Raw genomic sequence first — 26078 nt, forward strand, 5'->3', positions numbered from 1 at the left:
GGTGGAGATGTCAGAATCTACCCGCCTGGCTGTGTTCTCTCTATCTCCACTCCCACCCCTCTCTTCGTAGGGGATGTTGTAGTAGTGGCATGGCCTCGCAGGCCGGCGGGGCTGGAAGCAAGCCTCAGCCCTGCCTGGCTTCACAGCTAAGCACCAAAATAAATCAAAGCAAGGAAAGAGCAAGGAAGGATGTGAAGTGTGGGCTCCAGGAGCCAGAGAATGAGGTCAAAATGCCTGCTGGCACCCCGGATATAGGGCTGAGAGGAGGAGGATGTTGCAGCCCACCACATCTCGCTGCACTGCCACTGAGGGTAAGTCTCGCTGGGAAGACCTTGCCCAGGTCCCTTCCCCTCCAGCTGTGGAGCAGAGAGGTTCTTTTTTCCCCCACCACAGGCACTGTGGCCATCCTGGGTTTCTGTCCATACATTGCAACTCCCATCATATTAGCAACGTAATTCCTCAGAGTGGGACATTCGTCTGGTTGGGACATCAGCAAGTCTCACTAATGCAACCAACGAAGGAAAGAGTCAAAGGCGATAACATTGGTTCTATTTAACACATTTCTTTTTTGTAAAATTCTCTGTTGTCTTAGAAATGCAAGCAATGATTTTGGACATAAGACCAAGCAGAATGCAGTGTTGATGCTCTCAGCCATTACTTTATAAATTGAATAAGATAGATGTGTTCATTCATATGAACTAATGTAGTTTTTCTTATGAAGGTTTCATATTATACAAATCCATTAGCATATTTACAAATTAATCTTCCCTAAGGAAGAAAAAAGATCAAAGATTTACAGAAGGAAGTGCTTTATTACTTTTAAACTGCTTTTTTTTTTTTTAAAGAAAGAAAAAGAAATGAAGGGAAATTATGTTGAACCATAAATGTTTCTTTATGACTACTGTACAGCAGCTTTGTGGGAGATTTAAATTTACTAAAGGGCAAGGGGGACTTTAAGCCATCTATACAAGTTCAGTATTAAAAATATATATACATGACAGGTGCCCATATAAGTTCATGCAGTACAAAATATTCCATAAATGAGCTCATTTATCTGAGTAATTTAAAAAGAGCTTCTGCACAAGGGGAGATATTTAGTATGAATTATAGTCAGTTTACCTTTCATAAGTTTTTTCATCATTTCCCATACCTCCTTTGGTGCTACTGAAAATATCAGTAGTTTTCAAGCATTATATTCAACCTCGCTATTCCCTATTCCCAGGAAAGCCCTACTGGAGAAGTGACTCTATGTTCTCTTCAAGATTCAGGTTTGTAAAGCCCTGTTTGTGTGATTATTTCTTCACCATAGGTGCCAGATAAAACAAGATGAGGCTAAGAAATCTTTTAAGAAAGTAGTTTGAAAAATGGAGTTTTACAGGTAAAGAAAAAATCTGCAGACTCACCCTTATCATTTAGATTCATCATTGTTTAAAAAAAAAAAAAAAATCCCTATTTAGATGTTCAGAATGACTTTGTACTCTGTCTGAAAATACAGAGGAGTGGAGAAAGAAGAAAATGAAATGAGATGCAAAATTTTAATGATTTAATAATAATCACTTTCTGAAACATTTCTAACTACTAAATAGATACCAGAGCACTAAATACATTAAGATCTTCAGAAGGGAAAGAAAAAGAGAGAACTATTGGAAAGTTATAAAAGTAGCAAGAACATTTCCAGGAGTGGGAGGGTAAATATATAACAACAAAAACAGCTAAACAAATAAAAAAAAAAAAAAAAAGGAAGAAAAAAAAAAAAACACCTGACAATTCCAGTGCATTTTAGGTAGTGTTTCTCCTACCTTGGAACAGGAATTTGAACTAGGTGACCTCCAAAACCCCTCTTAGACAGAAGTTGCGTACTTCTCTGCTTAAGCATTTATCTTTTTTTTTCTTTTTTTCTTTTTTAATATATAGGTTATATTCCAATTGAAAACTTCATGTATATTATAAAGACTAAGGTTAAAATGCCATTCATCAACAGAATAATTCTTATTTTCTCATGATCATTACACCCATTCCAGTATAACATTTTCCACTTCTTTGAGCTTCCTGAAAAACTGATGTTATATTTAAAAGGATCAGTACCTAGATAACCTCCACCTCTCCTCCTCTTCGCTATATGCCTGACAACGAATAAAGCCTTTTCACAGCAGGACAGCTGCAGTTTTACTGTGCTGGAGACGGGGACACAAAGGAACCGGGGACACAGAGGTCACTGGCAGCCAGCAAATGGTTTCACAGAAAGATGACCCCAGTGAACACACTGCTAAGAAAGCAGGTATTTTAACGCTGTTCCTAAAGCTGTACTTTCACTCTCAACATGTTACGCTAGCTAGTTCCTAGCCTGAACCCTGCACTAGGAACCAGGATGGACCCCTTCTCCTCCTCATCCACTTCCACCTCACCTATGTCCTAGAAGGACACATGCCTCGAGCAAGATTTGAATGAGAAACATTCTTCCTCTACTTGTGAGTTGAGTTTTATTGTAAAGAACCTCTACTTTCTCCTGCTCTCATTCAAGCATGCTTTCCTCAAATAACCAGGCAGCTTTACTTCTTTGCTCTTTCTTTCTGATTTCCTGAGAGCAGCAGAGGAAAACTTTCAGGAATTTTTCTCTCAAATAGAAGAGAAACTCAATGTCAATTTTTGTTTTCCTGCAGACATTGCATTTGGCTATCAGCATGCTCATGGATAGCAAATCATAACTCCTCAATGCTACCATCTACCCATTTAGGAAATCAGTAAAAAATAAGACTACCTAAACTTCAGGACTATGAGGGTTTGGGAAATGTTTCTGAAGTGCTTTGAAATCATGGAAAGGTGTGAGGCTATTCCAACTCTGTTAATACTTCGTAGTTCTGCACAAATTTTTATTCCAGGATTTAAAGACTCTTACAAATCACTAACCCTAACAACTGTAGCACTCCTGTGAGGTATTTGTAAACAAATGCATATATTGAGGGTTTAGTTCATCTTAGTTCTTAGCTAACTAAGTTAGCTTAGTTCATCATATCTTAGTTTGAAATACTGTTGTCATATGCAATAATCTGTCATTCATAGCTGAATTCTATGCAGCCTATTTTGTTGAAAATATTATTGGTAAATCTATTCAGAAGATTAATGCTAATTAGCTTAGGATGGGAGAGTTTCATATTACTTGAAACTTGGCTCAAAAAAAGAGAATGGCAAAGAAAAGAGGCATGATTGAGAGCCAATGGGACAGAAGTCAGTGACTGAAGTTCAACTAAAGAAAAAAGAATCAACAAAATAACCCTTAGGCCAGTACTCTCCTCTCAAACCAAGAGGCATTTAAGGTTAGCACTTCATACTTTTCAGGCATTCAGCTCTCCAGCCATCACCACCTTGTTAAGGATGCTGACTACATTGCAGATGTGAAAGGAAGTTTTACACCACAAGTTTTTCAGGTGAAAAAGTGTGTCATCAATGAAGAAGAATTACAAGTCATTAAACTGGAGTGCATGCTGTGTGTGCCTCTTCAATTCAATATAGGGAATTAAGAAGTCAAATGCCTGTGGCATTAAATATGAATGATGAATGTGAGAAATAAAATAAGTGGAAGAGAAATCTGTGTTTCATTACATGAGGTATCTGTGCCACTGGCACCTTTTGATTTTGCATGAAAAAATATCTGTATAAAATCAGAAAACAAAGAAAAGTCAGAAAGCTTATTTTTAAGAAAATTCATATCAAATTTTGGTGAGATTTAGAAACACTTTTTTTTTTTTTTTCTCCAGTTTGAATCCTATTCTCATAAATTAAAAGACAATACCATATGACACTTTATTAATCAGGAATTGAGAAGGGGGGCACCCCGTCTTTCTTCATAACAGATTTGCAAATAAACAGACATTATTTAGAAGAAAGAATACAAACTTTACAAAAAGAGAAATGTCAGAAGTGACACATTATCTCACTTGAAGGCACGCATCTGACTCCTTCCTACAACATGAAGGATAAACGTGAGCCACAAAGGTTTCTGTGTGTATCATAAAGCACACTGCATGGGAAACCACATCTCTAACTCTCCAAAGGAAAAGGCTTCTTTCATCTCTGATCAAGTTTGAGGTATTATTATTAATTTACATGTGAAGCAAATTCACCTCAACATTTTGTAGGATAAATTGAAGAATACATCTACTCAGTAACCTCACTAAGACATCTAACTTTTAGAGATGCATCACAGATAGTTACTGTTGGTCTCCTCTGGAGCTCATGGAAAGAATGACTCTCCAGAACATGGTTCTGTAGATTGCTCCTAATCCAGATCAGGATGAATAATGCTCTAAAAAGGCCTCCTTCCCCCCTTGAACCTCAGAAAGGGAAAAAGGGAAAAAGGTTGCTGCTATCTGCATTCAGGACTTCTCACTATTGGAGATTTAATATAAAGCAAAAGTCTATAAATTCTCTGAATGTCATAGAACAAACAGAAAACTCTACCAATTTGAAAACAACATTGATTTTTTTTTTGAGACACTGAAGATGGTGGGAAGAGGAAGCCCATGAACTGATCACCAATCTCAGAAATGAGACTGAGGTAAAAAGTGAAGGAGGGCTGGGAGCTACTAGAAAGTGAAGAAATTATTGAGAGGGGAAAAAAAGTATTTTCTTGTCAGCTTGGAGATTGTGAGGTCCTGAGACAATGCAGTACTCAAACAGTTAAGCATCATTAAGCTTTGATCCATTTTGTATTATTTATGGATACTTTTGGACATATAATGAAAACAGCAACTGCTTGGAGACCTTCTAAAGCATCTGCTCTAATGAAGCAAATTTTGAAGCTATTTTACTTGAACGTAAATTTTTTTTGGTTGTTCATAAAATGAAGTTCTGTTGATTTTTCACTATAGAAGCATGAATTATGCATATGTATACACACACACACACAAATAACATGTGTATGGTATATTTTGGCACATAGTATGTTTTCAGTCCTGTATATTTTCATCCAGATTTTTCTCAACTTGTTTTCAGGCACCAAACAGGAGATGTTTTCATCATGTGATTTCCCGTTCGCTATATTTTTATGCGGTAGATCACAATGTGAACGGCATGGATCACATCCCAGTTAGCAGAACTGCAATAGAGGTGGGGGAACTGGAGCCAGCAAATTGAACTAGAAACTCACTGGTCACAGAGCTTCTGAAACTCGAAGTAAATGATACAAGAGCTCCTTGAAATCTCTTGATGAACTCTGGCTTTGTGCAGATACCTAGAAAAGGTAAAACATACAAACCAATCTCCCAGACTTCAGTCATTACAACTTGTATATCCTCTATGCTCATTTATGAATTCAATATTTTGTTGTTGTTGTTTGTTGTTTTGGTGGTGCCTTTTTGTTTTGTTGTTGTTTTTGGTGGTGTTTTTTATTATTTTTGTTTGTTTTACATTTTGCACATGCTTTGTTGTGGGAACTGGGTCACTGGCACTGGAAATTTTCACAGGCTTCTTTTGCAAAACAGACATTGTGGGAAAATCACAATTGTCAATCAGCACTGTCCACCACATGCAGAATGTGGCTACTGGATTAATTCAGGTGGTACAGGGATTCTTGAGATTTTCAATCTGAATTAATCTTTTTGAAATAAGTTTTCTTTCCCCCCAGTGTCACAAACTAAAATGATGCAAGTGCAAAATCTCTGTAGTAAATTAGCGATAAAAGAATAAAACTGTTAAATGAATATATTTTTCATGCTTGAGGGCTGTGTGTTTAACAGTTTTCTAACTATTCATTCATTTATATAAAAATACTTCAGTTATTATCTACTTGAGTTGAAATTAGATATTTAATTGACTGGAGGGAATGAAATCCGCTCACTTTTAAATAAGGCAATGATTTAAAAATATTCCTGTAAAGTGATTTGTAAGACCACACCAGCACTAGTTCTTGGCACACGTCCTTGTCTGTGTATATATTTTAAAAGCATGGTTGTTTTTACAAATGTAGTACTGTGAGAGCTAACTTCTTCAGAAACATGTTTATCTTAATTAGGAAAGTCAACAGACTTCTAATGGGAAGAAATGGGTATTTTTCTCTGTGGTATCTAAAGCATCAAAGGCCTCGTTCTCATGCCAAACCAATCTTCCTTCCTGCCTGCCTTTCAAACCCAGGTGATTGCAGACAGCTGAGCAGACATTTTCCCAAAAGCTTCTATTGACCTGGCTCCAGTCCTTTCCCGTGCTCTGTCTCCTTTTCTATCCGCATGTCACTTCTCTTTCTCTTTCTGTGTATTTGTTGTATTTTTGCCTGAGGAAACCTAGGGATATTCATGGCACTGAGGCAAATAATGTGGAATTAAAAACTAAATTCTTCAGGCCTTATCCTAGCAACAGGACCATCACCATCTGTTCAGAGGACAGGACTGCCATTATCCGCTGCATTCTTTGTACGTACTCCATCACCTGTGAGGGGAAAAACATTGCCCCTTATCCTGGGGTCTTTGTTTAAAAACAAAGTCGTCTGCTTCTTTCTGGTACCAATACATTTCATAAATGTGATATACAGTACATTTAAAGGGATTAGACATCAAGAAAAGCCTTAAAACCTTTGTTAAAAAAAAAAAAATACACACACACTAAGGAAGGACATCTGCATGATAAACAACAAAAGCAAATATTGTTTAATTTAAATAAACAGTGGAGATTCATTGGTAAAAGTTCATACAAATTCCTCTGTCTAGTACCGTTTTCAATAACACAAGCACTATACGTTTGACTTTGGGATCATTTTACAACAGCAGCAGAATTGTTATTTTTTTTTTTTTTAATTTAAACATCTAATTTAAAATCTGCATTCCCCTATGTGCTGTGAAGGCCGTTTATGCTTCTCACCAACACATCTCCAGCTAAAGTCCCAAAATACAGCAATGATACCTAAAAAACTGCACACCTTTTTTGTGGTAAACTTCGTAAAGTTTATCAGAGAGTTAAAATACTGTATAAATTAAAGTCATCTTTTTCCACTCTTTATGGAATATGCTCTTTTTTTCCTAATTTCTGTCCTCTCTGTACATTTGAATAAGCAAAAGAGTGAATGAGGGAGGTAAGGTAAAAATTATTGAATTTTAAAAAAATAAAATCCTGGAAATCATAGGCAACAGTCTTGACCTCATATTATGTTTTCAGTTAAAAATTGTAATTTATAAAATCTGGTTGAGTGGCTGTCTTTGCTGTTTTTATGCCACTTATAAACAAAGCTGCAGTCATATTCATTTCTCCACACTTACAGACACATTTGTGGTATGTAACTTGGCAACATAAATTGGTAAAATCTGCTCACTCCTACCAAATCTGAAAAGTCCCATATTGTGCAGCCACCAATCTGAAAATCAGGGGTGTCGTGTCCCCTCCTGTCAGGCGGAGAGCCGGGCAGAGTACTGGAGTTGGGGGCAGGTGGGCTTCAGCCTCACCTCCCTTCTCCTCTCCTCAGGATGCCAGCAGCAACTGCCAAGCACAGGAAGAGCAAATTCAGTGCAAACACAGCACATTTGTCCAAATGGATGGGAAGCCATAACCATAATACTCCCTTTGCCATCTCTTTCGCATCCTCTTTTTCCACAGCCTTTTTCCCCCCATTCCAATTCCATTGCTCACCTTGTTTGCTCCTGCGTTGTTGCAGGCTGGGGGTCTGACAAGTAGAAGCTGCTCCCCTAATTAGCGGATCATAGCACTACTCAATGGGACAAAGGCTCTCCTACATGGGCACTTGACACCACCTGAGCAGACTCTGGACCAAATACCTCCTTCCTTTCAAGTTAAAACTCATCACCATTCAGTTCATTTCTCACAAGCATTTACATGAATTGAGAATACAGACCAAGGGAAGAGAAGAAGTAGTGACCTACAATTTAAAAATTGGTTAAAAGTTGCCCTAGGCTACTAATTAATTGCATTAAGAACTTTCACTCCTTGGTCAGGCAGGGATAATGGTTTGGCTTGGCCAAGTGGATATCCAAATTTAAGGGAGCGAGACAGACAAAAACAGAAGTTAAGAAATTCTTCTATCTCAAGAGATTTAGAATAAGTTGTACTTTGAGGGAAAAAAAAAAAAAAAAAAAGAAAAGAAAAAAAAAAAAGAAAAGAAAAAAAAAAAAGTCATCAAGTCTCAAGCCGCCATCAACTTCTCTGTGAGTGTACATGAGTGGAAAGCTTATGAAGAAGCTGTAGGGATCAAGCAGGTCCCCTGGTGTCCTGGTGGGAAGGACCTCAGCTCCATGTAGAGGCCAGTGCTTTAATTTAGCCTAAGGACTCAGCTTGCTCTGCATTGAGGTGGCCTCCAATAGGAAGACATAATATGAATGTAACCATGCTTTTTAGATCTTCTCAAAATGGAAAATCCATCTCAAATTGTACTATTTCAGTTGAATTATCCACAGTTTTGTCAACACCAAAAATAATAATAAAATTAAGTGTTCAGAGCATTGATTGGATTTTGGCTTTCTTACCAAACTACTAAACTTCTCATCTTTACATTCCTCCAATATTTCATAGAAGTAATAAACTGCTGTACACATTTACACAACCTAAGTGATGTTGGCTCACTATAGAGAATAAAAATATATATATTAGCATTCACGTAGTCCTATCATCATTATGGATCAGACTTTAAAGAAAGAAGAAAGATGGATAAAAGTATATCACACGGAGAATTGGGGGGGGGATAGGTGGCAGGGGGTAGGTTTTTAAAACGTAAATGTATGGTACTGAAAACAAAGGTCACCTTTCAATAACAAACTGAGTTTTCTAGAATTGATGAATTGCAATATAAGGTCATAACTAAGGATGCCCACTACAGTTTTCCAGTTTCAAGGAGGAAATTCTTAGTAATTTAAAACAGATAAAGAAATACGTTCACTAAAGTATTCTGAGATGAAGGGTAACTTCAATTATTCCCCTACTTTGACAGTCTAGTAACAGCATAACAACAATATTTTATGTGATATCAAGGGATTTGATAAAAACTACAAATTGAATTTAATTTTTGAGGACAACAATAGAGCAGTCACAGACGAACATATTACAAGACTCATCACACTAGATAGATTAAATAAACACAGAAGTAAACAAAGGAAATCCTGGTGCTGAAGAATAACTGACTCAGTAAGAACAAAGGTTGCAAGGGAGAATGTTAGCAGGTAAAACTGTCTTTCCCCTTATGAATGGAGGGATGACATCAACTGGGTACTGTGAACCTTTATATACAGTAATTTTCGAGTTTTAGAGGTCCCCTTTCCTGTGCCATCTAAATGCATCTTATTTCCTATTTCTAAACATCATCAAATGCATTAAAGCACAGAGCTCAGATCTGCACACTCCACAATCCACAGCAAGTCAGTGAAAGATTTGCACTCCAACTTCATATCTGGATGTGAATAGCTACATCCACTCCCTCTCATCTTGAGTGTAATTTAAGGTAGCACCGCAATAACTACCGAGAGCATGCCCAAGGTCATCGATAAGTGAACTGAAGTGTCTGCAGGGCTAAAAGTTCGCCCGCTGCAGCGGCGCGGGCTGGCGCGATAGGGACCCGGCAGGGCTCTCACCCAGCTCGAAGAGCTCTCTCACAGCGTAATGCACTTGGGTTCAGCCACTTAAGACATGCTATATCTCAGTTTCACCATTAGTAACACGGATATTAAACATTTGTCTTGATCCTGAGGTACTGCCAGACGTTTATGTTATAGAGGAACATTTCAAAAGCTATAGAGGAGTACAGATGATCGCTGTGACTATCAACCCAATGCTTAGCTGCTGTTGTACTATGTAAGCATAATGATAACGCTGAATAGTAAAGACATTTTAAAAGCTACTTACTACTTCAGCAAGCTGACAGCTTCAGGTTTTGATTCAGGCCTCCATGCACCCAGCCAATCATTAAGAGAAAAGAGGGGTTTGAGGGGGAATGGAAAGCTCTTTTTGGCATATAGTGTTTCTTCGGACGAACTTTATAGCCCTGCAGATTAATAGAGCTCATAAACAGTGGGATGAAGAGGCAAACAAAGGTAAAACTATTAACGAGTGAACTTGTTTCACTGAGGAGACCACGAGGACCAAGCACAGTCACAGTTGACGGGGCAGAAGCCCCAGAGCACGGGGTGGCAGCAGCAGAGCAGTGCTGGGCATCACCGAGGTGGGCAGCCCAGAGAGCGGGTGTTGCAGCCACGTTATCCAGCCACGGCCCAGCAGAAAACGCTTCTGTTGCTACTGCTAATGATGAATACCATATGCTTGGCTCTTGCTGTTATAAAGTGAGTTACATTGCTATTGCCGATGAGTGAATCAAGTCTTTTCTTTCATTAAAATGTAGAGGTTTATGCCCATGCATATTTCCTCAGAACTAGTACATGGACAATAATGTTGTAAAACTGAAATATCCTCCAACAGTATCTTTTTCACTTATCTTATTGCCTTGTTCCATTCAGTTACAGTGTCTACTCCTTTCTTCTCTGCTCCCAGACAATAATCCTTAAACAAAGGAAGAGAGAGCACTAGTGTAACCATTCAGATCTTATTTTTTTTTCCTTCCTTTACTTTGAACCAGTTCAATTAACTATAGTTAGAAATAAAACGTGATCAGTTACATGGATTTGGGGAAATATTTTTAGACAGGGAAAAAAGCATTTGAGGTTCACATCTAATTTTATTCAGCCTTCCTGTACCACCCCTCGTACTATCAGGAGAATCAGCTTCATTCAAGTCATTTTGACCAGCATTTATTAATTTGTCAGTGGAAATGAACCTAATGGATCCTCTTATTTTCATGTACAGCTTCACAACAAAGCATCTTATTTTGAGGTTCCACTACAGGGGATCAAATCAACAGACATGCAGTTAATGTAATTAGCATGCATCCTGTAGGTTTATCTGCTCAAAACTGTAGGAAAGTTTTAAAGTTTCCCTATTTAGAACTGTTGCCTTCACAATTGTAAACTCTGAGCAGCTATGAAATGGTAAAAGATTTTTTTTTTAATATCTTCATTTTTTAAAATATTTTTCAATCAATATTTCCCTTCACTTCATAAGTGTTCATTACATTTTTTAAGTATACATTTACATTAGCATATATGTAAATATTGTAACAGGTCCAAGCTGCTGTATGGACGCTAAAACACAACAGCAGAGCTGATTTAAGACTTTGTTGTGTCTGCCACTGCTTCTGGGGTTTCAGTAAGAGCAGTTTTACCAGGCTGCTGTCAAGTGAAGCAAAGCTCCCAGGGAGCAGCATGGTGTCAGTGCAGGTAGGACAGTGACACTACTGAACGCCACCAAAGACCCCTTCTTCATTCTCCTGACAAAAGAAATCCACATATTGTTTCAAAGCCAGCTATAAAAGGAAAACAGGAAAAAAAAAAAAAAAAAGGACTGGCAGTGGGCCCTTAACACAGAGACAACCCATTCCAGCACCTCTCTCCATTTAGTTTATGCCAAAATGATTTCCTATCCACCTGTTCATAAAAAAAGATAGAGCTAAAAGTATCCAGTCATTGTGAATCAGTCACAGGGAACACTAATGCCTTGGCACTTGGCCTGTAGGAAAAAAAAAAAAAAAAAAAAAAGAAAAAACAATATATTATTTCCGTCATACATGTAAGGACTACAGGGGATCATTTTCATACACTTGAATAGGCCGCTGTTAGTGATCAGCAGTTGTTTGGCCAAATTAACCCCAGGTCTACCTCCAAAAAGATTATGATTACATATTATAATTAACGATGACACTAAGGATATTAGGCTCAGAGGGGAGGTTCTTTTATTGAATAAATGATAGATTCATTCTATTCAAAAGGTAGGTGTTCATGGCACACTACACAAAGCCCTACAAGTAATCTCCTGGCTGATGGCAATTTTGGAGGAACGGGAAGAGAAGGAGGTCCCTTATGGATTTTAATCTTCTTTCTTCTCTTATGGAATGAAATTATCACAGTACTTTTTGGTCAAAGTCTAGTCTACTGTTAAATTTATCTGAGCAATCATCACAAAACACAGAGCAGAGTAAGAGGTTGGCAAGCACAGTGTTGATGTCTACAGACAGCAGGGAATGACTTCAGCAGGTATTTAAGATATGTGTATGTGCTGCAGTAAAATGTTTGAGGTTTTATGCACATACAGCCAAACTTGGGGTGAGGGGAGGGAGGCAGGTTTCTAAATTGCCAGACCAAATCCAAGCCCTGAACCAAAGTTTAGGGGCCACAGTGACTACAGATCTTGCCTGTCACCAGCCACTACCTAAAATAAACCATCACGTGAAGTCACATTCCATGAGGTTAAGGAATTCTGAAATTTGGCTCCACTTCTAAAACTTGACTACAAACACTTTCTTTTCTTTCTCCAGCCCACATACCCACCCCACCTCAAAAACACTAAGAGCAGTTTGAAAACCTGTAGGTTTGGAGCTCAATCAGCGAACAGCCCCGCACACAGTGCTGGCTCCATGTCTAACCCAGCATCGCTCCAACTGAGAGGCAATACACGTCACTCTAAGTGGTTGCAGTAGCAACCTCTAGAAACCTGAAATATGACAATGTTTCACTAATCAATTTCTCTTCCATTTGTGTTCAAAAGATCCAAATGGAGAAACACTATAACAAGAAACTAGGATGTGGCTAACACAATCCTGGACATACCATTCAAAGCAAAAGTTTTAAATAAGTTGCTCTCTCTACAGGAAAAGAGAAGCAAGTCAACAAAGATGTGTCATCTCAGGTAGCCTCCTTAATTCTACAAGAAATCTTCCTCAAGACCCCTCCATTATTACAGATTTTCCTGAGTTATATTTTTGCTATAAAGTAACAAGCAAACAAGATTCTGTCACCATAGCACAAAAATTATTAAACTAATGTACTTTAGAGTACACAACTCACCTGTCGATAGGTTGACAGGGTGCATTATTACATGTGTCAGGCATGACCTTCAACACTAGATTTACAAAGAGATTTGTGTACATTTTTGGAGGGAACAACCACCAGACCCAAGCCATTTATTTATTTATTTTTAAATTAATTGCTCTCCATAGGTAACTTTAGAAGAGTAACAACTTGTTCTAGTGCCAAGTGAGAACAGATTAAAAGTGCTTTATTCAAAGCCTTCAGTTACAAACCTGAACACTGTCAAATCAACATTTCACAGTTGCCAAGAGTGCTATTTGCCACTAAGAGAAGTTTTGGCCTATGAAAGATATGCCCTTCACTATCAACTGAAGAAATAGTAATGATAATTGCTTTATTCTTTATACTATTGTAGCAGTATAAATCACAAATTAAAAAAAAAAAAAAAAAAAAAAAAAAGTGGAAAAAAGCTAATGCTAGACTGCAGTAAAAAAAAAAAAAGTAATTTTCTTTGTCTTCTTATATTTACTTTTACACTCGTACAGTACTTGAAATACACACACACACAAAAGTGAGGTTTATGAGACAAAATACAAGCCCTACTAGGAGTTATTTGTTCTTCAGTTTCTCTTTCATTCTTATAAAAGCATTGCATTGTATAAATACATTATAGATATTTTATTTATAGCCCTCCTATCTAGTCAAAAATAAAACCAGCATAATTAGTTTACTTAGCCAATTTTTCCATTGCTAAGATTTATCCACCTGTAGTTTTAAAAACAGTAACTACTTGACAGAGTATATTGATGTGCTTTAATCGCTGCTGAACATTTCCTGTCTATTTGTAGGCACTCAGAGAAACCCAAGGGGCATAATTTACAAGAGTCCAAACTGAAGTCGTTTGACAGGATGTCACTGGGAATAATCCTAGAATTATGAGTGTAAAAACAGGATATTCAATAACACAAACCAGTCCAATCCTGGCAGTTTAGTAATTCCTGTATAACCAGATGAACCATAGTGGTAACCTTTTACCAACTTGGCATAGTTAGAATGAATTACTTAGGAATTATTCTTGGAAATGTCAAATATTACTAATCTCCAGCTGAAGAACATAGGTTTGAAACAAGAGAAGAGGAGAGAAGAACCACACACGTTCCTGAGTTTCCCCATTTCTCAAAAGAAGATTGGTTTCCAAAGCTAGCTGAAAACACATTTTCATTTTCTAGTTTGGAGCTATTTCCAAAATAATAAAAATAATAAGCAGCCTTCTTCAGTGTTTTTGTCTCACAGAGGAATGGAAGCAGTGGTACATGTTAGAAGAGATCACCACCTCTGAGCCCTGGAGCTGCAGGTGACCATTTACATCAAGACAGGTGTGTATTACTTTACCTGGAAAGAAGCAAAAGGTGGCCCAGTTAATATGGACAGGCTAGTCTTGTCCTGCCTAACCCTAGAGCATATCATTTTATGTACGTGGCAGCAGCAGCAATGTTTTTGCAGAAGGGGACTCACAATAATACCTATAGGAAAGAAGCTGAGCTTGAGAGTTCACAAGGGAGCTTAGGAGCTGGTGGTGATGGAGAGAAAGAACACAGGAAACAAAGGTGGTTGACAAGAAATATTGACAGAAAAGGAGTTGTAAAGAGGAAGAAGTGGAAGGAATGGGGTTAGAGAAAACCTGAACCTGAATGATACCGATTAGAGAATATGAGCATTGGTTTCAAATACTATGAGCTGGGTACGTTCCTGTTCCCTGCAGACCTGAAATCCCTACCTTCCCACTTAAAGAAATGTGCCTTCCTTGATTGCAGACTGACAGGCAGCAGGTGAAAGGGAGAAGGTGTTGAAGGACTGGAAGGAGAAAAGTGGCTGTGTAGATATATTAACGAAGCTGACTTTCGACAAGGCATTATGTTTAATTCAGCATGGAAATGGTCTTGACAATGTCTAAGTTGAACACAAAAAAACCTTCCTTGTCTGCTTACAGCTAGATACTCAGCTCAGTAATTTGTTAAAGCAGGGCCATAGAGAAGGGGAGTGATTTGGCAGTGAGAAATGCCTATGAGGAAGGAAAAGACATACGTGTATTGTGAAGAAAGACCACAGCCCCTGGATTTATTGTATACATAATAATTAATAATGACCCATTTTTCCTATTCCAGATTTCTAAATTCCTTACTTACTTTAATTAAGTTCACACTAAAAATAGGATGCTGTAGAACAAAGAACTTTTTTACGACTTTAAAAATGCAAGCTTACTCACTAGCCAGGATTTTCCCAGCTCTCAGTGCTTTGGTACAAAGAGCTATTATGACATGACATAAATGCACTATCAATGGAAGACATTTTTAGATAAAACTTGATAATGTAACATTTACTGATTCCATCTGTCAAGACAGATAAGGAGAATGAGACTTCATAGCAAAACACACAGGAAACATAACGGCAAAAACAAAAACAAGTACAGGCAGTGTAGACACTACTTGTTGACCTAGAGTCTGTATTCGTTACATCCTTTCCCATAGACATAAGAGTTGCTTTCTGCACCAATATGGTTGTGGGATCTCCAGTTCCAGCAATACAATTACATTTACTTGACAGCATTCAGAACTTATTTACATTATGTATTTTAAACCTCCTAATTCCATCTTCTGTACACAACTTTAATGATACAAAGCAATATGGGGCTATATAGTTGCCTAAATACATAGCCAGTCTGATGAGATCTCCTTCTTCTCAGGCACTATGAAGCCCATCAACAACGCTCAGCTCACAAACAGCCCAGAAGCTTTACGTTTCCCTTCTGCGTCACAAACCTGATTTAAATTCAAAGCAAAGACTAGCATCCCTGGTGAAGAAGAGCAATTGCTCTTTAAACAACTTTTGTAAATGCTTCCTGTGCTAACAAGGGAGCGTAGAGTTTGCTTAGGTGAAATAAAGCAGACGGACAGACCTCTCCATATCCTGCTTTGGTTCCAAGATTCAATAATGAACAAGGGTGTGCAAAGAAATTAGAGCGGTGGAAGTGCCAAAGGTATCCCTTGGAGATGTGTATATCATGTTGTCATGTAAAAGAGCTCTTGAATGATAAAGAAGCGGAACCCAATTACTACTGGTTTCATGCTAATCTGAACCAATGACTAACTGCAGGCTTTGGTATCATGATGCCCACAGTAATTAATTCACCTCTTTATTCCCAAAACATGCTAGGAAATTAATTTCCAATACCAGAATTAATTTGGCACTAGAAGATATGAAAGCGTTTGGAGTTACCTGGCAATCACTTGGAAGCCTTGTCCTGGACTCAGTGCAGTAGAGCACGCTGCCTCACAGAGGCAGAGAGAGGCTCGGAAGCACCATTGCCATGAAAACCATGCTGTCCTATGCAAAGCACATCTGTTGGAGAACAGAGCGTATCCCAAACCATGGTCTTCTTATGGACAATAACCAAGCAAGGAGGAGAAAGCAGGGAGACAGGGTTCAGAGAAGTTGGGTAGTAAAACAGATAAACTCATACTCTTGGTGTTCTAGGCCACAGAAAGATGTAGAAGGTATCCAAACTAAGAGTGGATAGGCTCTTTTCAGTCTGTTTTATTTTAAATGAACGTGAATATCTCACTGGCTTTCTGAATAGGTCGTGCTAAGTATGAACGTAGAGGTATCTAGGAATTATCTGGGCTGTGATCCGAAAGTGAAGTCTACTCTGTAAAGCAAGTGAAAGTCAGATTTTAAGTGATTTTAGATTATTTTTCATACGTTTGGGCACTGAAGTATTCCTAAAACCATTTTCACTGAAGCTTGAATTCCAATTAATGAGAATTCTACATGTAAACAATCTTAGACTGTTCAGAAATCTTCTTGCTAATTATATATATATATATATATATTTGCTTACAAGGCCAACAGTTGTAAAATTATATTTTATATGCCATCCACAGGAATATCTCCAAGATTTTAATTGTCTGCCTCATGAATTCATCCTGGCAGATGATACCAACAAATCAGTAAATAGTTGAACTTGGCCTAGGATTTCAGATATGAAAAGAACACTGTTAGATAGAAATTTTCCTTAGTTTAAACGGTTTCATAGAATAAATAATCCTCCAACACCACAGTCCTGTTGGAAAATATATTTTTGAGGCTCGAAGGAAAAATAATACAGTATGTATGTAATGATGTCAGTAAGCAGTAATTTACCAAAGCTGTCAAAAAAATTATAAAAAAAAAAGTTTTCCTTCCCCCAGTTAGCTCTGATTTCAACCAGTCTTTCAGTCTTCTCCTCAGCCTCTGAAAATCAACAGTTATCTGTGAGATCATAAGAGAAATCAGGAAACAGGTTGCTGCATCATGTCTACAAGGCACAAGGAAGCTTTGCCTCCTGAAACATGCAGCTAATGACACAGGAGTACTGCAAGGAGTCATACTACTGTATTTTGGATGTGGAAGAGTTTCCAGACTGCACTTACCTTCTTACTTTACTGACTCACTGTTTTTAAAGCTTCCTTAAAAAAAAAAAAAAAAAAAAAAAAAAAAAAAAAAAAAAAAAAACATAAGGATGGAAGGATGGCAGGATGGCAGAGAGATAAATTCTCCCACCCCCAGAGTAAGTAGACAAAAAGAAATTAAAAAGAGTTCTTACCCTCTGCCTTAAAGAAGAAACTGAAGCATTAACTGAACTTCATTTTTGTGAATTGTAGCTTTTTTTCCTCCTCAGTAGAAGGGGAAAAAAAAACTTCAGAAATGGAATTTTGCCCATAGACTGATGAATACAGATCACATTTCTAGTGGGCTTATAACCTGCTCCAGTGAAAACATAATTTTTAATTTGCTTTTAGGGTTATTTATTTATTTTTTATTATTACACTAAGGGTTTATAATTTAACGTCAAACATAATTTTGCACGAATTACGAGACTGCACTATGATGCTGAAGATAAGATGTATGTGACTGGTTGGCATCGCCTCAAACTAGGTTTCTGAGAAAATGGATCACTAATTGGCAGGCTGCCATTCCATACACTGCTTAGCACAACTTAAAATGAAACAAGCTATCTTCTGCAAAGAGTTACGCACAACGTCCTCTCAGTGCAAAGAAAAATAGGCATCTTTTAAGCGTGTTATATTCACCCTTTCACACAATACAGGCTACATTTGACGTTAGCGATGCATGGTCATATTCATTTTGTACTGCTCTTTAAAGAACATACTATTTCTAAATGTTTATGCCTAAAAAAAAAAAAAAAGATATTTAAGGTACCAATTAAAATTCTAAATTATCGGTCATACCACTTCATAAAAATCACACCAATTTTGATTAATTGTAGTTCAGCCATTTAAGAGCTGAAAAAACATGACATTTTACTATGATGTCATTTTCCCATTCATTCCAGTGGTAAAAGTCCTCCACTACAGCTCCAGAAAGAATAATATAAAATTAAAGCATGGAAATGATCAGAGGAAATAATTTTGACAATGAAGTAATTTCCTAGATTGGTTTTAAGTATGACTTCTTTGTCAGCTTTAAATCAAAAAATAAAAGATGCCATAATTTTATTGAACTTGTATGGTGAATGAGTAATGTGCATATGTAAGAAATGGTGTCAGTTAACTTAAAATCAAACCATATGCTTGAGCCCAAATAGAACAGAACACCCCAAGGCTGAACCCAAATCAAACATATACAAGGGAATCCTGAGCCAAAGTATGGTATCTCCAGAACCAAGTATTACTGAATTTAAAAGCCACAAAAAGTGGGATGATGAGATGAAAGGCAATTCCTTTAACAAATAGACAACATGTCCTATGCTCAAGTTGCCAGATATACTTGACATTCAAAGCTGTTAAGCAGTATCTTAAACTTCCTATCAGAAACTTTGCAAATTTTGAAGAGCTTTTTCCTTCTAAATAAGTAGTTTCAGAATTTTGCCATTGGATTTTTTTTTTTTTAATATTATTTTTGAGTGCAGTTGAAAGTGAAGTCCTTGCATATGTTTGTATTTTCATAGGTGCCAAACTGATGCTAGGATCCAATCCAACTTCTTTTGAAATCAATTGGAATTTTTCACTTGACTAGAATTCAAGCATCTGTTATTAGCAATTTCAGAGAGAGAGAAACTTCAAAAATAAAGCAAAATGGGGAACTGGGACACTAATTTTCTCTGTAGCCTTCCTTCATTTAGTAGATTGAAGTAATTTGTAAACCGTGTGACTTCCCGAATGGATATCAAGGCTGCCCAAACACAGCAGAGACAAAGTCCACGTGAAAAAATTTCTACCCAGAAATTGTGGCAGAGCTCCCTGTTAGCGCCTTCCTGGAACCCCAGTATTTTAGATACAGATGCAAAGTCCAGCACAATCCAGAACATGCAATAGGATCCCCACAGCAGATCTGTGGAATGAATTTCCCTTAAAAGCAATTTATGTCATCTCCAAATGCCTTTTGACTGGAAACAAAAGTTCTGATTTTAATGAAAAAGAAAAAAGCTGAGAAAGCTGTCAGATTTTGATTTTCTCAAGATTCAAAGTCCTCAGTTCCTCCATGCAGTATTGGTGTCCTTCAATAATGCAGTGCCAGGCCAAGAGCAAAGCTAAAAGGTTTGCTTCAACATGCAAAAAGTTTTGTGCTTTTTTTCCCCCCCATTACCAACCTCCAAGTTAAGGGGAACGTGAACTGGAACCTGCATCTCCAACATGCTGAGCCAGTAACTAAATATCATATCTTAATATGCTAGAAAGAGGGAGTCCCCACTGAAAAGGTTAAAACAATACAGCTCAGAATTTTTCCAACTCTCAGGAAATTAAATTTCATTGGGAGGGGGGAAGAAATATCAGAAAATAATCACTGGCTAGGCAGAACTGCATGGAGTGAATCATCAGCACCAAATTGGTTTTGCTTTAAAAGCATGCAACAGTTTATGTATCTAGGACAACATTCATTTAGCAAACAGACATCAACAAAATTTGCTCAAGAAAAGCACCCATCTGCTCAGGGTAGGGATCTGACCTCTCAGGAAGAGAGGCCAGGCTAAAGAGCTGCGAGCACAGCTTCGCTTTGGTCCTGGCTGAGGGTCCAACTGCAGCTCCTGAGCAAGGAAGGATGTCTAGCCCCACACATCTCAGTAAGATGTACTAAATGGAAAATTAAGATGTAGCAGCATCTGAATTTCAATCTCATTAGCTTAAGCTGTTATTATTTCCCATATGTAGAGACAGTTTCTTACATACTAGCAGTACGCTTGCAGCAGAACAACATACACGGTTTCCATGGGTTTGTTCTACCTCCCTCCACAAAATTCCCACTTCTCACACTGGTGTGGAAACTGCATAATCCCTGACAGATCCCACTAAATAACAGAAGAGAAGCAGAACAAGCAACAGGTTAAGATCTTTGGCATGCACCTAAGCACCAAATGGCTTAAACCCATGAGCCTCACCATCCAGCAACTCCAAACAGAAGCAAAGTACGGGCAACCAGGGATACTTTTGAGCATATGATCATTTGATGTAGGTGATTTTATTCAAATCGTTAAAGTTCTGGTATGTATTGAGGCCACCAAAGACAACACGGTCATCAAGCAGCATAGCCTGCAGATGTGCTGCATTCGTGTCTTTGCAAAAACAGAAGACCTGGAAACACAGGACTGGAAGGAGCAGATACTTCTATCCCTTTAAAAATCTTGGATGGTTTCTCTACCAAATAAAAACCTCAATTCACATCACAAACTGTAAAAAGCAATCAGAACCTACCCAGGTTTTCATTAGTCTGCATGTGCATGGAATATTTCTCGAGATGATTTTCATGCCCAGTCTTGTACTACTAGGAGTCACCTAGATAGAAAGTAACTTTATTATCTGTGGGATGTGGAAATTCCTGGCAAGTGATCTTTAGGTGGACCTAAAAATTAGCTACCATCAGGCCATCACTTTTTCCAAGCTTCCCCATCTTCCTATTAAATGAATAGAAATTGAAAGTGATATTTCCACAAAATGATTTCATGTAAATGTACAAATGCAAGTTCAGGAGTTTCCCTTTTTATAATGATTGACTAATACAAACCCTTTAGCTTTGCTTGAAATACCCTAGTTTTTCTTCTTTCCTACCTAAATTATGTACATAATCATCCTTTCTTTTTACCAGATTGCTCTAATGAGTGTACAGGAAATAATATTTCAAAAAGACTTCTACAGACTTGTGAGAGATCATTCCCACTCTTGAATAATTTGATAAAAATATTTTTCAGTTCTAGTTAAGAGATGAGTGTTTATAGCTTTATTTTGCCTTTTATTCATGCCTGTAACTCTACCATAGCGCACTGTAAAAGCCTTACTAATCCTCTCTAAGCAGCCAGAAATATTTGAAGTCATCTCTTTTGCCAACAAACAAGTAAGCCATGTCAGTGACCGATTTTGGTGCAGTAAGAAGTGGCTCCTGGGTTATCTATAACTTCCTAATCCAGGAACAAAACAGTGTCTGCTTGTCTCTGGAGACTCTTCTAGTCAGCTTGGAGTCCGGCTCCATGTCCCTCCCATCTCAAAAGTCATGCTATAAAACTATTTCTGCCCATTCTCAGACACACAGAAAGAACATTTTTCTTTTATGACTCATCCAATCAGCCTGTGACCCAGTTCATCTCAGATCCTTAAAAATGACAGCAGAATGAATTATTTTATCATCTGATCTTCTTGCCAGGGACTTTTGCATGAGTGCAGCAACCCGTAGCAGTGGCCTGACATAGCCACAAGGCCACGGAGCAGCAGCCTCCTGCTGCAGCCGTGGGCCCAGGTACCAATGTGCCATTTCCCACTGAAATACATCTTTAGTCTCCAAGGTCTGAGCCCAAGTGCTGTGCATGCTCTCATTTTCATCTTTCCCCTCCGCTTCACAAAAACAAACACCCTCAATGCACAGCCCAGGGCTGCTAGCAAATAACACGGACTTCCAGATTCTTGGCAGTCTTAAAGGATCTACATAGGGTGGTTTAATCAGTACCATAGCATTAAAGAAAAAAATAAAAAGCTATAAACTATGTGTCATGCTCTCCCACCTTTACACATCAAGCATATTTTATTTCAAAGGTAATTAACTGACATAATTAGGGGCTCTGCACTGCTTCTTGGACTGTTCTTTCCCCCCCTTCAAGCTGCTGCTTCTACACCAGCAGAAACATCAGAGTCAAATTTTAAAATGTTTCAGCGTTCAAAAGCAGAAGGTAGATCCTTTCCGTCTAACTTTTTTCCTCTTCCCCATCTACTGACATTGCAATTCTGCAGGGCAGGGACTGTCTGCAACTGCGTGGTTACTGCAGAGGCATAGCTCAACACGGGACTGCTCTCACCAGGGCACCTGGGCGTTATTTCTTGTAACTGCAGGTAGAGTCTATCCGCACAGGTCACACAAAATGCATCTGCCACACACTGCTATGTTTTTTAAACGCTTGCAAGAAAAAAAAAATAAAAAAATTACTAACGTTCAAGACTTGCACGTTACTACGTGCTTTTTTTTCTTTCCAAATTAAACACATGCCAAAAAAAAAAGTATTTGAGAAGATACTAAGTATGCCAGTGAAATAAAAACTATTTCAAACAGCATCCTTTTGCTTTTCTGAAAAGAAAATAGGAGTCAAACTAGTCACAAACTCCATGCTAATCATTAGTGAGATACTGTTACCCTGGGGCTGCTGTAACTTGCATGCATGCCCTCCTTACAATTTCAAGATCTTTGAATTTATTTTTTTTTTCAGGCACATATAAAAGCACGTATGGTTGAAATAAAAAATAAAGCAGATACAGATGATACTTGAAAGTTCAGCAGACTCCAGTATGGCAGTGAGTGGAACCATTAGGGCAAAAATACACTGTTTTTCTATGGTCAGCATCCATGTAGAAAAAACAGCAGAGGTTTCAATATCTTGAAAGCAGAGAAAGTTTAGTGGATCTTGGACAAAGAATTATTATTTAAACTTTAAATGCAGGGTCTTCATCCTGTTTTCCCTATCCAGCCAACTCCTGTTAGCTTTAATAAAATTTCCCTGCCCAGGCAGAGTGGGCCCCGTGTGCCTGTTTGGTTGTGACCATAAATTTCATTTTGAAGAGGAGCATGGCCTGGTCCAACTGTGATGGAGGTGTCTGTCCAAAAACATATCCCTGCTCTAAAAAGAAATATCTTGCCAGGGAAGGGAGGGGGCAGCCCACTATAAGGTTACGTCGATCCATGAACATTCTCGCTTCATTGTTTCACATTACCCTAGGTATGGTTTAATGCCCTTTATTTTACAGATCATTCTCACTAAACAATACAATTGCTATTTGCAATAAGGAAAAGCACTTCTACCATTTACGTTGCTAGTTTAAATGAAAAACTACACCTTCTCCCACGCTTTCAGAAATATCTCTAAACACAAGAACAATCAGTTTAAGTGGAACCAACTTCAAAATGAAATGCACTTGCTACCACCATAAATGCTTAGTGCAGACTTGAGGAGAAGTGAACTTATTATTAGTTTAATCTAGCCATATTTGAGATAAAGCAGTTCATATTTTCAGAAGCGAAGAATCAAAATTATAATTGTTTTTGTCATTTGCACAGCAATTTTACTCCTGAATGCGTTGTTTTAGGCAGGAATTAATAAAAATTGCATGCGCTTCAGGTGCTGTGTAGCTCACCCTTTTCCACACAGCCCAGCCTGGAGCTGTGAATGCTCCTTTTCTTATTATCAGTTAATAATTCTCTCTCATTGAGGCAAATTAGGAACTTGACTGTGTTAGAGAGTCCAGAACGCTGCTAGAGGCAAAAAGGGGCTAAATGGCAGAAATTCCTCTCTGAGCAAGATGCATGAAGCACAACATTGTGTCCACCACAAAAGCTGCTCTGTATTTTTGATCCTTTCTAATTTAATTAGCCCAAGAGGTAGCGCATTAATTTGCCAAGAATTCTTCTGATGCGAAAGCTGCCCTCATTGCAGTGAAGGGAAAAAATAACCTGCCTGCTACAGTGGCATGCCAGTAATGAAAGGGGGTTATTTTTGTGTTACAAATGGCATTGCAGGGTTACAAGAGACCTTTAAACCTTTTTATCTCTGGTTGGGTCATATGTAACACAGTGTAACACAAAGCACTAATTAACCAATTCTGGTCCAGAAATCTTTTTAAATGCTTAGAGTAAGACTCTTAGAACCCAGGTCATAGGCACAACTTTTTTTTTTTTAAATAATTCCAAAAAAAAAAAAAAAAACCTTACTTGTTATATTAAAAATAACATTAAAAAGAATCAATCGGCCGCAGAAGTCCTGTTGCATGGGACTCCACATCCCAGACATTTATCCTGGCTTTGTTTTCTTTATGTTTAACGATATTCTTTATGTGGGCAATCTGGAGCCTTCAATTCCCTTAGCCTGTCTCTTGGCTCTTAATGCTGTATTTGTTTGGTAAATTGTCTCCATGTTAATCTTCTTCATCAAATACTTGGGGTCAGATTTGAAAATCTTTGATCAAATCTACTACCACCCAAGCTTCTTCACTGCCATGTGCTTCTGATATGTTCTTATGCACATTAACGGGTCATTTACTCATTAAAGAACAATGAAAAACATGCATAGTATGAGAAGTCCTGCAGGAGACTTTGAACTGTTTATTAAATCTATGAAATCATTTCTCCCACTTGACTCCCCCCCCCCCCTTTTTTTTTTAAAGGGATGACGAGAATATTTTCAGAGGGATTCCTGCATGTTGCATGGTCTCCTTTCTCCTCCTTGTTTTGCATCGCAAGGTTCAAAAGTGACTCTACAAACCAAAAGCTTTGGCATACGCAGATTCATTCTGTGCTAGTGAAAGTAAATGACAAACGGAACAGATTTTACCCTTCCTACAGAGGAATCAAACAGCACGCCAGCTCTCAAACATGCTGATAGCCTGGACAACTACCACTGCACCTCTCAACATCCAGCAAACAGCAGGGATGCGCAGGGAGACAACCAGCAGTCAGCAAGGCTGCTCATGGGCAGGATCGAGTCCCTCACTAGCACCGGCCAAGAGTGCTATTTGCTTTTTAGCGGTTTTCAATAATGTGTTTTTCTGTTGTTTTTGAGGTCAGAGAGACCACAGAGCGAGCCACTTCCAAATCAAGTCTGAATCTTTTACTTCAGGATTCTTTTTGCTTGCATAATCATTTGTTTCGTGTTTATATTTGCCTGTGCTTTTGCTGCACATGGCACCAAACAAGTCCAAGTAAATGGGCTTAATCAAATGAAAACCTCCCTTTTCCTTAACAGATATTAATATATTAAAAAATTATATATTAAAAAAAAATCTTGGGGGAAAATAAGGGGAGGGAGCACTCTTAATTTCCCCTCCCCCCCCAAAAAAAAAAAAAAGCCTTTTTGAGTTTTTACCTACTTGTCACATCACGATCCTCAAAGACCAAAAGACCACCAAAAACAAAAATCCCCAACAGTGTCAATATTGCCCCTGAGAATCCTTTCCTATCCCCTATTCCTATCCCCTATTCCTTTGAGAATCTTGAGAATCATCCCTCCCTCCCTGTCAAAAAATTTCTTCTAGTACGTTATGGACTAAACCCTGTCCTTGGGTGTCCACTAGCTCTGTAATGTATTCCTACCACCAAATTTTGCATACGTGTAATTATGTTGCAGGAAGCATTGCAGAGGGAGGTCTCGGGCACCGTGCCTAAGGAAAACAAAACAGAAAGGCTCACACTTCCAGGCTGAAGGAACTCCTGAAGAGCTAAGTCTTGTTTTGGTCCAATTTATAGAGATATTGTGCTAAAACTGATAAAATGCTGCCTGATTACGGACTCGGTTTGGAGCCGGCTGCCTGCCTGCAGGGGAGGAGAGCTGCGAGCCACCCAAGCATTGCCCAAGAAAACCCATCGGAACAGTCCCATAAACAATGGAGTGAGAAGATGGCTGGACGCGGTGACGCGCTGGGCGAGAGCCTTGAAGTCAACGGGAGGTTTGGCATCGGTTTTAATTAGGCCAGGATTCCAGCCAGTAAGCTCTGGGCTTCTCGCAGCCCGTCGGGAAAGGGGCCAACGCCGGGAAGAAAGAGGCTGACCAGCAGGAAGAGGAAGCTCCCGGATTTCCCCACAGCGGTGGCTTCCTTTCTCCAAGAGCACAAAGGGTGAGGAACCCGCACCGCAACACAAAACTGGGCACTGACTTCTCCTCCTCCACTTGACTCCTGGAGACGTTCACAGAGGAGCCGACGAAAGAGAGGGGCT

General features: G+C 38.5%; 1 long non-coding RNA gene across 3 annotated transcripts in view; it reads right to left on the bottom strand.

Moving 5' to 3' along the window:
- The window catches only part of LOC137858795 (uncharacterized), a 148353-nt gene that overhangs the window by 75960 nt on the left and 46315 nt on the right, over window positions 1-26078 (bottom strand). The gene's annotated exons all lie outside the window — the stretch shown is intronic.

Source organism: Anas acuta, chromosome 6 (assembly GCF_963932015.1).
Source record: "Anas acuta chromosome 6, bAnaAcu1.1, whole genome shotgun sequence".
Taxonomy (NCBI): Eukaryota; Metazoa; Chordata; class Aves; order Anseriformes; family Anatidae; genus Anas; species Anas acuta.